At 38.4% G+C, this 13330-nt stretch overlaps 1 protein-coding gene across 14 annotated transcripts in view; it reads right to left on the reverse strand.

Moving 5' to 3' along the window:
* GRM1 (glutamate metabotropic receptor 1) overlaps nucleotides 1-13330 on the reverse strand; it is a 374689-nt gene that overhangs the window by 93951 nt on the left and 267408 nt on the right. The window lies entirely within an intron of this gene.

A 13330-nucleotide genomic window follows, 5' to 3' on the forward strand; every position in this document is an offset into this window, starting at 1 on the left:
TTCAGATGGAGAAAATTGCTAAGAAAGAGGAGACTAAGACTGTGGCTTCTCATTAGAAGTCTGTTAGGCTCAAGCTTCCTACGATTAAGTCTGGAAGGTGAGGCTTCTCTAAAAAAGAATTGTAGGCATTGTTTGGTACATGTTGTGATGGATAACCTAGTTAAAAAAGAAGCTACATTTTTTTTTAAAGAGTTTTACTAGGAAAAGACAAAGCAACTAGCCTATACTAAAAGAAACTGTGACCACTGAAGATTTAAAATGGTCCTTGGGCCTCAACCTTTTAGGGCGAAGGAGCAGATTGAGAGAGCTGCTTGGCTCCAAAGAAGACAGTTCCCCGGGCCTTCTCAGAAGAGGCCAAGGAGGATGACGGCAAAGAAAGAACCTTCCTGAGACTGGATGCAAGGGCCATGGAGAATACTAGACTGTAGCTTCTCCCAGGGAGCACATTAGAGCACACTCGGGGAACATTTCCCAATAACTATAAAGAACCCTTGCAGTATCTTCCCAGAGGGATTTCAGAATTTCTATGGACAAATCGCTGCTGTGTACCTCTAAGAATTTGCCTTTTCCGAAAGGATTATTTTTGTAATACTTTCATTGCTCCCCATTATACATTGGGTGCAGAGGGGCCAGCCAACTTGTCTCTTTCACTCATGGAACTGAGAAAAAAGAGGAGTCATGTTCAGACTGATACAAAGAATATCATATGATCCCAAACTTGGAGCCCGATGGTTGAATGGACCTCTTGAGTTGTCTCCCTTGGAGAGTCGACGAACGTATTTTGCAGGAAGAAATGAGATTTATTTCAATAATTTCAACCAGAAACACAGTGTGTAGTAGATTCTATTGTCGTTCACAGAATATGTGCTGCCTTTTCCTAGGAGAGGGTGGTACGTCTCCGCTCAATGATGTCAGGTCAAGCCTGTGTAGCTTTCTTTGGCTAATGAAATAGTATCAGAAGTAGGGAGTGTCACTTCCAAGTAGAAACTCTAAAAGCCAGCACATGATTTGCCACACTCTTCTTTTCCCTCTGTAATAATGGGTAACGTTCCAGATAAAGGCTTCACTGTCAGCCTGGTTCTGGAGTGAAGATGACCAGGAGAAGAAGCATGGAAACGCTGCAACGGAAATTGGACGTGAGCCAGAGCCAGGTCTGCAGTTTGATGGTACTGGAATTTGGGGGTCATTAATTACTGCAGCATAACCTATCTACCCTAACTGATTCGTATTCCTGTTTCCATTTTGTATCTCTTGATTTCTATTTTATACTTGAGGAAATTTTTTAAATATGGAGTGCTAAAAGGAGCCACTTAAAAAATCTTGAAGGGAAGTTCATTTACCCAACAAGCGAGAAACTCTGGATCTCTTCACACTTACTCAGTGCAAACCTTACAGTCAGACCTTGGAACTAATGATTATTTAAATTGGAGATCCAAATTTCGCAAGAAATGCAGAAAAAGCACAATATATAGGCACAAGGGCACTAAGTTCAAACAAGCTTGGGTAAATTGCAGTCTTTGGCAGAGTTTGTGTTGTTCTGGGCTGTAGCTTTGGAAGATGATAATAAAGAAAAAATAAATAACTTTGTATTGCTCAGCAAGCCCAAAGATAATTTAAAAATGGATACCTAGGACTTGAAGATTGAGATAGTGCAACCATAGCTGTTTTTCCCGGGTGCAAAGGCAAAATATCATGGTGGACAGGGGTGCATACGGTCAGAACCTGCTGAGCTCAAGATCTCTCTGTTCATGCCTCTCCAGGCCTTTGCAGAATTAAATGATGTGTACCTTTTCTTTAAACCAGCTCAGACTCACTTGGTAATTAATATGTAGGTGAACGAAAAACTGCTGAAAAAGTACAAAATATGATTCACCAGGAGGCCCAGGCTCCAGCTTTAATATATAGCCAATCTCCTGAAGAATGTCTGCTACCTTGCTGTATGTCTGTGGGAGAAAGATGGAAAATCATTATGTGGAGTCCATTGAGAGATGAGAGGCAGAAAATATCTGTAAGGTTGCTTCTCCAATTGTGGCTTTATAGGAAGTTGAATTATGCGGGAAATTAGCTCTTTGTTTATCTGTGGTAAGAGCATAGTATTTATGATGTTCTAAATTTGGGGTGCAGAAGAGCAACACCAACAGCGGAAAACCAAACAACAGAGATTAGGGATGTGTAAGAGGAGGGTCTCCGTGCATTCAGATACTATTCTGACCAGCCAGGGGCACATGTCCTCAATCACCTACTTGCTTTACTACAATGAAATTGGCTTGTTAAGTCTGCTCCTAAAGGGTTATAGCCTGCTCTCTTGGCAGCTGTTAATAGAGGCATGGCTGCTGCAAGAGAAAGACCTGAGGAAGCGGCTAGTAGAAAGCACTGAGAGAAGCCAATCCCTCACTCTGTGATGGTTAGAATAATGGGCCCACAGAGATGCCCACAGAGTTGCCCGCATCCCAAAGCCTCGAACCTATGGATAAATTAGGTTACAAGACAAAAAGGACTTTGCATATGTGATTAATCCTCCCTTGAGGTGGGAAAATTATCTTTGGTTATCTGAATGGGCCTAATTCAATCACGGGTCCTCAAAACTGGAGAAACTTCCCTGGTGGTGCTCTGAGAGAGAGATGTGACTACGGAAGAAGGGCCAGAGAGATGCAGCATTGCTGGTTTTGAATAAAGAGGAAGGGGACCATAACCAAGAAGTGTGGCTGGGCTCTAGAAGTTAGAAAAACAGGGAAACAGATTTTTCCCCTAGAGCCTTCATAAAAGAACGCAGACCTACTGACGCTTTTACTTTTGCTCAATGTGACCCTTGTAAGAGTTCTGGCCTACATAATTGTGTGATTGATAGATAATAAATTTGTGTTGTCTTAAGCTACTGTATTTGTGGTAATTTGTTATGGCACTAACAGAAAATTAATACATTTAGCAATTGCCCAATCTGGACATAGAGAAACACAGTGTTAGGCCATGACTTAGTGGTTTTGAAATGCCAGTGATTTAAACAAGCTCACCAATAAATAAAACAAACAGAGGAGATTGATTCAGCATTGGAAATTATTAAACCCTCATTAGCTACCACAGCTGCCACAGCCAGAGCCAAAACCTTGGCAAGCTTTCAGCTTGGACAATAATACACAGTTCTAAATCTTGAAAATTGAAAAAACCCCAAAGAGCTAAAGAGCTTATAAATTTTAAGTATGAATTTCTTCCTGTCCTTAGTATAAATGCTTGGCCCTACCCCAGAGATTTTGATGCAACTGGTGTGGTGTGAGGCCCAGATTTGCACAGTAGAGTACCTTTCAAAAAGCTTTCCTGATGATTTTAATAAGTGAGATTTGAGAATGACTGCTGTGAAGGATAAGATTCTTACTCATGTCATTCTAGGGTTTGGGCTATTCATTTATCCAAATGGGTTGAAATATTAGACCCAGATCTATTTGATGCAAGTCCCCATGGATTCAATTCCTTGACATTTCTAACAAATTTTAAATGTTTGTCCCCAAGTAGTACCCATGGCTGCCCACCAAACTTTTACAAGGATTTGTGTCATAACTATGTGTTTACCAGCTAGTGACACTCCAGAGAAAGGCCAATTAGTAAATAGAGTGGCCATATAGAATTATGACATGACATTGGCATAGGCCCAGGTGATTATGATAGTAGATTCAACATTACTTCACACAAATCTTTGGTATGAAGTTGGTCAAGCAGCTCCCAGCTATGAAATATAATATCCCAAGTGCAATACTGTGTCCTAGAAACACAGGAACTAGACCACACGTGTAACTGGTGGGCCGATTACTTAGGGCCGTGCCTCACTCATCAGAGCACAAATGTATATTATAACTTGGGATATGAGATTGGTTTTCAGGAAATGCAGCCAATAGAGAATTTAACCGCTGTGGAACACACAAGGGAAGTTGTACAGAGTCATGGCAACCTTGAACCCACAGTATCAAATAAAGAATCATGCTTAATAGCTATTATGACCTAAGACTTGGTTCACAATAAGGTTATAAAATATTCCCTTCAATGGGACCCTTCCAAATAGCAGAAATAATGGAATGATGGAAAAGAATCCTCAAGAAGTAGCTCAAAATTCTCACTGATTCTTGAACTCTAGCAAGCCATTTATCTTCTCAGTGTTTGATCCCTTTATGATGTTGTTTTCCCAATCATATATCTCCATAGTGAATAGGACCAAGGAGGAAATAAAAAGGAGAAGTTAAACATACACCTGCCATAGGAACCAGCTATTCCACAACTAGGACTTGACCCAAAAAGAAATGAAGGCATATATCTATGCAAAGACTTGTACATGGATGTTCATAGAAGCTTGGTTTGTAATAAGCAAAAACTGGAAACAAATCACATACTTGTCACCAGGTGAATAGGTAAACAAATTGTGATATATCCATATAATAGTACACTACTCAGCAATTAAAAGGATTGAACTGTTGACACATGCAATGCAATGATGCATCTCAAGATAATTGTGCTGAGTGAAAGAACGCAGGCAGAAAAGAGCTCAAGACATACAATTCCATTCATATTAATGTGTAGAAATTGCAAATTAACTATAGTGACAGAAAACCAATAAGTGGTCATCTGTGGATGGGAGTGGAGAGAGGTGGGGAGTGGTGGGAGGGAGGAATTTTCAATGAGACACAAAGGAATTTAGGGAGCGATGTTCATTATCTTTGTTGTGGTGATGGCTTCGTGGGCATACACATATGTAAAAATTTATCTAATTGTTCATTTTAAATATGTGCAGTTTACTGTATGTCAATTATACCTCAAAAAATTATAAAAAATAGGAGGAAAAAGAGTAAATGGGCCAGACCCGAAGTATATTTGGTCATACCCATAATAAAAGGACTATAACTTATTATGATGGCTGAAATTATGTCTACTTCATGTGAGTTTCCCCAGCAGCAAATGTGCACAAGACATGAAATGCAAAACTATTCTCCTGATGAGTAGCAACACAACTTAAAGGATATAGAGTAAGCCCATATGTAGCCATTTTGGAACAGGTAAATATATAGTAGCTTCTTATGCCTGGGTGAATTCTTGACTAAGAACAGTCAAAGATTTTAATCATTAAAAACTCTCAAATTTGTTTAGAAGTTAGGCTGGACCATATGAGGGAGCATCCAACTTCGGAAATATATAAATTGTTTAATAGAGAGAATATTGATCCAACTGAAGAATTTATGAACGCAATGAGCCAAATTCTAGTAATAAGGGAATGTGAACCTTAGGCCAATCTCTAGGTAACTAGTTTGCAGACACAGTGAAAAAGTTGACTAGACACCCAACATTGTACAATTGTAAATTAAATTTTTCTATTAAAAGATAAAATATAACTTGTCACTGTTACAATGAGTGTTGGAGGCCTCAAAGAATTTCCATTTTTATACCTCAAGTCTGTGTCTGCTTGATGCTAAAAATTATTCAAGCCCTTTGGGAATAGAAACAAGATGTATATAAAGTAAAAGGATGGAAAACCTATGCCCTTGCCTCAACCTTTATGACTCTTGAATGAGAAAACATGTCCGTGTTTCTATAAATCCAACCAATCATTAAAATGACCTGGAATAAGAAACTATATTGAACTCAAACAGGCAAGTGAAGACATGCCTGGTCTTTGTATAAATCAGCCCACCCTATTTGGGGTGGCAGCTCTGTGGCAAGAACCAAACAAAGTGGAAGCCTTGGCTCATAACATCTTTCAGCTGTTGTAGTTGGGCAGGCTACTCAACAAGCTGATTGTGCTGGAAACACTAGCTTGTGAATTAGACCCAAATAACCATAGAAACAATCAAACTTGCATTTATAGGCTTAGAAAAGTAGAATGTAGCACTGTTCAGTAGAACTTTCTGTAATGATGGGAATTTTCTGCATCTGTGCTGTCCAAGATGGAGCCCCTAGTCACATATGGCTATTGACACATGAAATATGGCTAGTGAGACTGAGGAACTGAGTGTTCAATTTTGTTTAATTTGAATTAATTTTAATTTAAATATAAACAGACACATGTGGCTACCACATTTGACAGTATAGGTCAAAAGTATTAATAAGAGATAAGCAGATCAAGATTGTGCTTACAGTATAATATTATCATCAGAGCTTCATCTATGTGTGATAATTAATGAGATTAGTCTGAGAAATTACAATGTCCAGATGTGACACAAGGTCAATTCACCTTTATTCTTGCGACAAAGGATATAAACACATCTGCTATGCTTTTGTCCCCTCAAAAGTCATATGTTTAAACCCCAATCTCCAATGTGTTCGTATTTGAAGATAAGGATTTGGGGAGGTAATGAGGCCTTGAGATTGGATGCCCTCGTGGTGGGATTAGTGCCCTATAAGAGGATTGCTTACTTCCTTTCTCTCTCCACCCTGTGAGGAAACCAAAAAGATGGCTCTTACCAAAATCTGACCATGCTGGCACCCTGATCTCAGAGTTCCTTTCCTCCAGAATTATGAGAAATAAAAGTCTGTTGTTTAAGCTGCTTAGTCTTTGGTAATTTGTTATAACAACCCAAATGGACTAAGGCAGCACAAAAGGCCTTTGAAACGTATTTCCATAAGGCAACTTCTACCAGCCCTGCATGAGAACCTGGGACTGTTTTGTTCTGAGGGTGTTTGTTTGGCTCAGCTATAACTGTGTCCCATTTGTCAGCACTTCCTCTATGCACACCAGAATTCCTAAGTAGAATTGTTTGACTGTCTTGGATCAGGGGGCTTTGGAATCTTCTTCATTATATGATTTAGAAAAATGTTTGGCTTTTCTCCATGAGATACAGGGTACAATATTGTACCAGTCTTACAGGAGAGAAAGACTGAGACTTCTAGCATTGGGTCGAGGAATTAGGTTCCTTAGTTTAATTCAACTAACTATTGCACCATGTGAGTGAGGGTCATGGATTAAAAGGCTATGGAGACCCTCGTTAGTCATCTATTATCACAATAATGCTGCATAACAAACCACCTGACAACAGCAAGTATTTATCTTAGTTGATGAATCTAGAGGCCAACTGGGTAGTTCTGCTGCCCTGAGTTGGACCTGATTCATCTCAGCTGGGCTCGTTCCTGTGTCAATAGCCAGTCAGCTAGTGAAGTGACTTGGGACTGGCTTGTTCACGATGGCCTCAACTAAGAGGTCATCCAGTGTCTGCTCCATGCTATTTCTCATCTTCTAGAAGGCTAACTCAGGCTCGTACATATGGCTGAGTGACAACTGCAAGAAAGAGAATGAGAGTAGGTCAAGCCTTTTGAGGCCTAGACTGGAACTAGTAAACTGTGAGGTCAATGGAGATTTCAGAGGTAGGGAACAAAGCTCTACCTCTTGATGGAAGGAGCCACAAATGATACTTCAAAGAGCATGTACACAAGAAGGGGCAGAGACGTGAATTCTTCCACAAACTCCGATTAATAGTACCAACTTCTTGCTTAGAGGTAAACGATATGCTTCAGGAGTGTATATGGGCATTTGGGCTGAACTCCCAAAGGCAAATAGAAGTTATTACCCTTGGACCTATGGGTTATAGTAAATAGGAACCTAGCTCAGTTTACAGACCATCTTAACCTAGATCAAACTGTAATAGACCAATCTCATCCAGCCTTATATAATAAGTTAATTCAAAACAGAAAGTACATAAAGTTTAAACCTAATAACAAGGCAAATATCTTACAAAAATTAGTACCAAACTACAATTTGTGAATGGCATTCTCCAAGCTCCGGGGGCAAGTGTCTATGCTTGGAAGTCTTGAAGTTTTTTCATATCAGGCTAGCTATCATTATCCTACTAGTCCTGAGATGTTGGTGAGCATTGCAGATACCATCCAAATTCTTTCATCACCTCTTGGATAATAACCAAATGCAAAGATATAGTAGCTTTAAAAAGCATTGTGCCCATCTGTTCCCAATTGCCACAAAGTATAAGAGGAGAAAGTGAAATTATGGCTGTAAATTCACTGGATTGTGAAAAAGCCTGCTGAGAACATAGTGAACCTGGTAAACTCATACACTCAATATAGTGCTGGCCAGTAAATCTCAATATTGCCATATTGCAAGACAATGGTAATATATGATTTAAGAGACCTCAAAACTGTCATGTTGTTACACCAATGATTATATATTTAGGAATCTGTGGTGAGGGAACAATCCAAAAATAGTAACAGCAACATAAAAGCTCTCTGTACCACATTCAATGTTTTTCATAAGAATGAAAATTGGAAGCAAACTAAATGTCCAACAACATAAGAACGGCTAAATAATTATAGTATTTTCATTGGGTAGAACATGATGGAGCTATTGAAGTGCTGCTTGTAAAGCCCATGCAGCCACACGGAAAAATCAAGTACGATCCCATGTGAAAATAAGACACAGAATTACATGCACACTATGATTAGAACTATGCAAAACAAAATGAAAAAGTCCATATAATTTCATGCAGTGCTGGTAGGAGTTTTCTTTTGGAACTCTATTTTCAAAAGCCTTAGAAATGTCATATCTTGTGATTGAGTAATTCAACTTCTGAAAATATATCTTAAGAAAACTATCCAAAATGTGAAAAAAGAAGAATGTTTAGAAAGAACTTTTATTAACTTGCTGCAGCTTTTTTTTTTAATTTGTGAAGAATTGCAAACAACCTATATGTGTAGGAAAAATGAAATGGTTAAACAAATTATAGCTTGTTTGCAGAATGTTATGCAGCCATTAAGAATGTGAGTTTAATGACAAAGAAAAATTCATAAATATAAAAGAAAAGGGAGTATTCACATTAAAATGCAATATATAAAATAATATTAACTGCATGATTTAAAAGAAATAGAGAAAGACAAAAATACATTAAAAATTTAACAGTGTATTTAGTAGAAATATATTAAAAATCGAACAGAGATTAACAGCGGTTATATAAGAGCAAATTCTTAATGCTCTTAATCTTTCTTAGGCCTTTCTGTATTTCCAATTTCCATGCAATAATCATAGTAACTGTGTATTGCTTTGCTAATCAGAAAAAAGTGGTAAAAGTCTACTCTGTGGAAAAAAATAGAAGAAATTATCTATATTGGCATTCTGTAAGGATGATTGATTAAGAGTTGGGTACTTATTTTTCTCTAGCTTCCACATTCTGGAATGTAGTTAGGTTAAGTTTGTAATTTCAAAAACACTAATTTTAATGAGTTGGTCTAAGTCATACCTTATTTGCTTTCTAGTAAGGCACGCCACTAATAACAACACTTGACGTTTATGTAAGGATTCACAGGTTACAAAGTATTTCACTTGTATTATTTCATTCAATTCTCACAACACCCATGTGAAGTAGAAATCGTTACCAAGTTACAGTTGCAGAAATTGAGATTCAGAGGTTGAGTAAGGTCGTCCAAATCATGTGGCAGATACATAGCTGAGCCAGTGTTGGACCCGGTGGTTGAGCTGCCAAATGCTGTACTCAGTCAGCTTCCATGGAATCTTTCTAGCAATTCTCATCAAGAATGATAAAGCACTATGCCATTGTAAACATGACACAATTGCTGCAAGCACTAAGACATTTACTAGAAAAGAGTGACTTTGACTTGTATAAATACCTACTCTTTCACTGTCCTAACAATGATTAATTTTTTAGAAGTTAGGCTTTGATGTTTCATTTAGTGCTTTTCCAACACATCTCCAATCCCTTGATATACTCAACTAATTAAGCAGTGGTGTAGCCTTTACATGAAGGACTTTTTAATTAGCTACAGTGATTCCCAAATTATTCAGCCTGGGCTCAGGACTCTTAATATTCAAACTGACAATCTGGAGTACATGAACTCTTTATTTAAATAGTGACATCTGAGATTAAGCTCAATAAAGGTTTCCATGGAAACCAACTGTAATATCAAAACTTTTCAAAACACTAAAAGTGACCCAATTAGAAGAGCTAAAAACGAGTGACAGAAACAGTAGCTGTCAATAGTCTAGAAAGGTTAAATCCACTTCCTCACACTGATTTTCACAAATGTATCTGCATATTCGTTAGAAGATACAGAATTCATTTGATATTCAAGGATCACAACTAGATAAGAATGATACTTAAGTGAAAGCTTATGTTCTTCCATACCATTGAAGCCAATTTCACAGAAATACAGAGATCAAGACTGAAGAGCAAGGTAAGTTTACAAGAATATGCACACACGTAGATAACACAGACAAGTACTGCTAAAGATAAAATCTGAAGATTTCTGCAGAAGAAAACATCAATAAATTTTATGAATTAGTTCCAAGTAGAAGAGCTAAAAAAGCTTTCTGTCATCCTTAGAACTAAGAACAGAGGGAAATATATGCTGAACTTGACTCCAGAATGAAATGCAAATGTAAATATGTTTATTAAAGGCTGTAATCACATAATAAGCGCTTAGAAATAGTTTTGAGAGTCAAGCATAATATCAGAACAATTCATGAATGTGCAAATCATTATTTTCTGCCATGAATGTTAACCAAATTCAGACTTTAGCCTTGATATTTGTATGTACTGCGACAAGTGAAAACCCAAATTTTATTGTACATTGCTGTAGAGTTCTAACTTTTGTATTAAAAGCTCAGGTTAGAAGATAGTTTCCTGGAAATCCTTACCTAAAGACATCTAAGCATGTTTAATATGTAGTATTCTGAATTTTACTAAGGAAATACAATGTCAAAGTGACACAAATGCTTGCATCATTAATATGCATCTCAAACTTAACTTGCGTGAAACCCAGCTCCTGATGCTGTCCCACCCAGCTTTTCCTGGAGTCTTCCCCATCTCAGTCAATGGCAACACCAACTGGTTGCTCAGAACAGCGTCATTCTTAACAATTCTGTCAGCAAATCCCCTCAGCTGTCATTCAAAATAAACTCAGGATTCAACCACTTCTTTCCGTCTTGCTTGCTACCATGGCCCAACCCACCGCCCTCTCGCCTGCATTATCGCGGCAGCCTCCTCACTGCCCTGCTTCCTTCTGCTCTTTCCCCTTCTGTCAAATCTTACAAACTGCAGCAAGAGTGATTTTGTTCAGAAAAAGTAAGGCCGTCGTGTCCCTGCTCTGCTTGAACCTGCCAGTGGCTCCCCATCTCACTCAGAACGAAGCCAAAGTTCTCACCAGGCCAGTGCAGTGCTGCACGATCTGCTCTCCTGTGTGCCTCTCTCATCTTCTTGCTCTTCCAAGCACTCGCTGGCTCCAGCCAGCCTGGGCTCCTTATTGCTCTTCCACTAAGCCAGGTGCTGGTGCCTCTTTTTATTTGCTATTCCTCGTGCTTGGAAAGCCCTTCCCCAGTATTTACATGGCTCACTCTCTCATGGCCTCCACATTGTTAAGCAAACGCCCACTTCTCAGTGAGGCATTCTCTGTCCACTCTCTTTTAAGCTGCAATTCCTCCATCCATCGTTCCCTACCCCATCCTTTACTTTCTCCCATGCTCTTATGATAAATTAAATGGCAATGCATTTTGCTCAATTTATTTTCTTTGCAGTTTATTTCTCTGCATTGGAATGTAAGGTTATTGAAAACAGTTCTTTTCCTCTTTTGTTTTCTGTTCATTTCCGTCTCCTAGCATAAAGCCTTACACATAGTAGGTGCTCAATAAATTTTGTTGAATGTTTAATGAATAAAATACATTTTATTTGAAAAATCATAGTCGTTAACTTTTCTTTTAAAAAAAGGAAAACTCATTGGCTCCCTAGACTAAAAGAATATAAGTCAACTGATCAATGCACTACTAAGAAGCGACTAAGATCCCAGAGATCAACGTTGCATGGGGTTCTGTGAGGGCTGCAAGTGTTCTCCATCTTCGAAGATCTTACAGCTCAAGAAAGGGAACAACGTTCATTAGGAAACAATGAACAATGTTTATTGAGAACAATAAAAAGTAATATATTACTAACTCCTAAGTCCAACAGCAGCCCAATATTGTGATTTCTGAGAGGTGTGTGTTCTAATTCCATACTGCCATTAACCTATGGGAAACTGTCGCCCCTACAGCCTCAAAGTCTTTATTTTCCAAATTAGGAGAACGCACTAGGTGTTTTATTGGTCCATTAGAATTCTTAATTTGCCTTGGTCTGTTATTTGAGACAAAGTAGAAGTCAGTAGAGATACATATGTGACAGAAATGGTTAGCTGTTCAGCACCTCCCTGCCCTTCCTCCCAGCTTTCAGCCTCCCGAGAAACCATACTGAGGAAGTTCTAAAAGCCTTGATTGATTGAAAATAGATCCACATCAGGCAATTTCTCAGAGAACTCTGCTGAACCTTCCCAAGTCAGACATATATCACTGCATTTAAATATATTGGCGTTCTAAAGAATTTTCTAACCTCAAAATATGAATATTATTAAAACTAGAAATATTTTATGTAACTAGCCATATTCTTACCCTGTCTTATAAAACCTCATTGTCTTTGATCATTATTTATCTATATCCTGTGTATGATCTGTTTTGATTTTCCCAAAGAGACCACAAGTTTTTCTAGGTGGAGCGTCATGGGTGATATACTTCTGTCCCTTTTTTTTTTTTTTTTTGCCATTTACAGTGTTTTATCCATGAATGTTTGTGAACAAATGAGTTCTAGACCTTTCTAAATAATATCTGTTCAGCTCAGTTACAGGAAATATGTGTAACACCACTGTGCTATAATATAAATTTGGTGACAGATAGGGTCCTTAATGCCTGGCCATCATGCTATGTTATCAACTCAGTATGGACAACTGGCTTTGAGTGGTACTATGTTAGACCAAAGGTGATGTAACTTTGCAGTATGGATAATACTGAAAAAGGACAAGGGACAGCGAAGTGTCTATGTAGTAATAATAATATCAGAAAAGTTACTGCTTTAACAAGTCTGGGTTATAGTAGTTCCTGGGGAGGGAAGAGGACATCTGTGGAGTTCACCAAGCCCTTAAAGACCTGGAACAGTGAACTGCCTTTTCCCGGCATGCCTCTACTGAGCAGTGCACGAGGAGTATCTGTCCCATTGGGAATCGTCATTCCTGTTTATAGAGAGTGGAGAGTTTCTTGCCACCTATGCTCATATCCACATACGTTGGTGGTGACATTATCTCATCTGCTCCTGACTTGTATATTGAAGCAAATCACAAAGAAGAAAAAGGGATGAAACCAGTGCTGCTTACTTTTGTCTGTGGCTAACATCTCCTACATGCCTGTCATAAAATCTCTTCCCACTGGCTTGAATACTAGATCTCTGAATTCTCAGTTTGCTTTTCCAGGACTTATATTGTCTCTTCTCCCTGCCGCTTTTTTTTTTTTTTTTTTTTTTTTTTGGTGAGGAAGATCGGCCCT

Source organism: Equus caballus, chromosome 31, assembly GCF_041296265.1.
Source record: "Equus caballus isolate H_3958 breed thoroughbred chromosome 31, TB-T2T, whole genome shotgun sequence".
Taxonomy (NCBI): domain Eukaryota; kingdom Metazoa; phylum Chordata; class Mammalia; order Perissodactyla; family Equidae; genus Equus; species Equus caballus.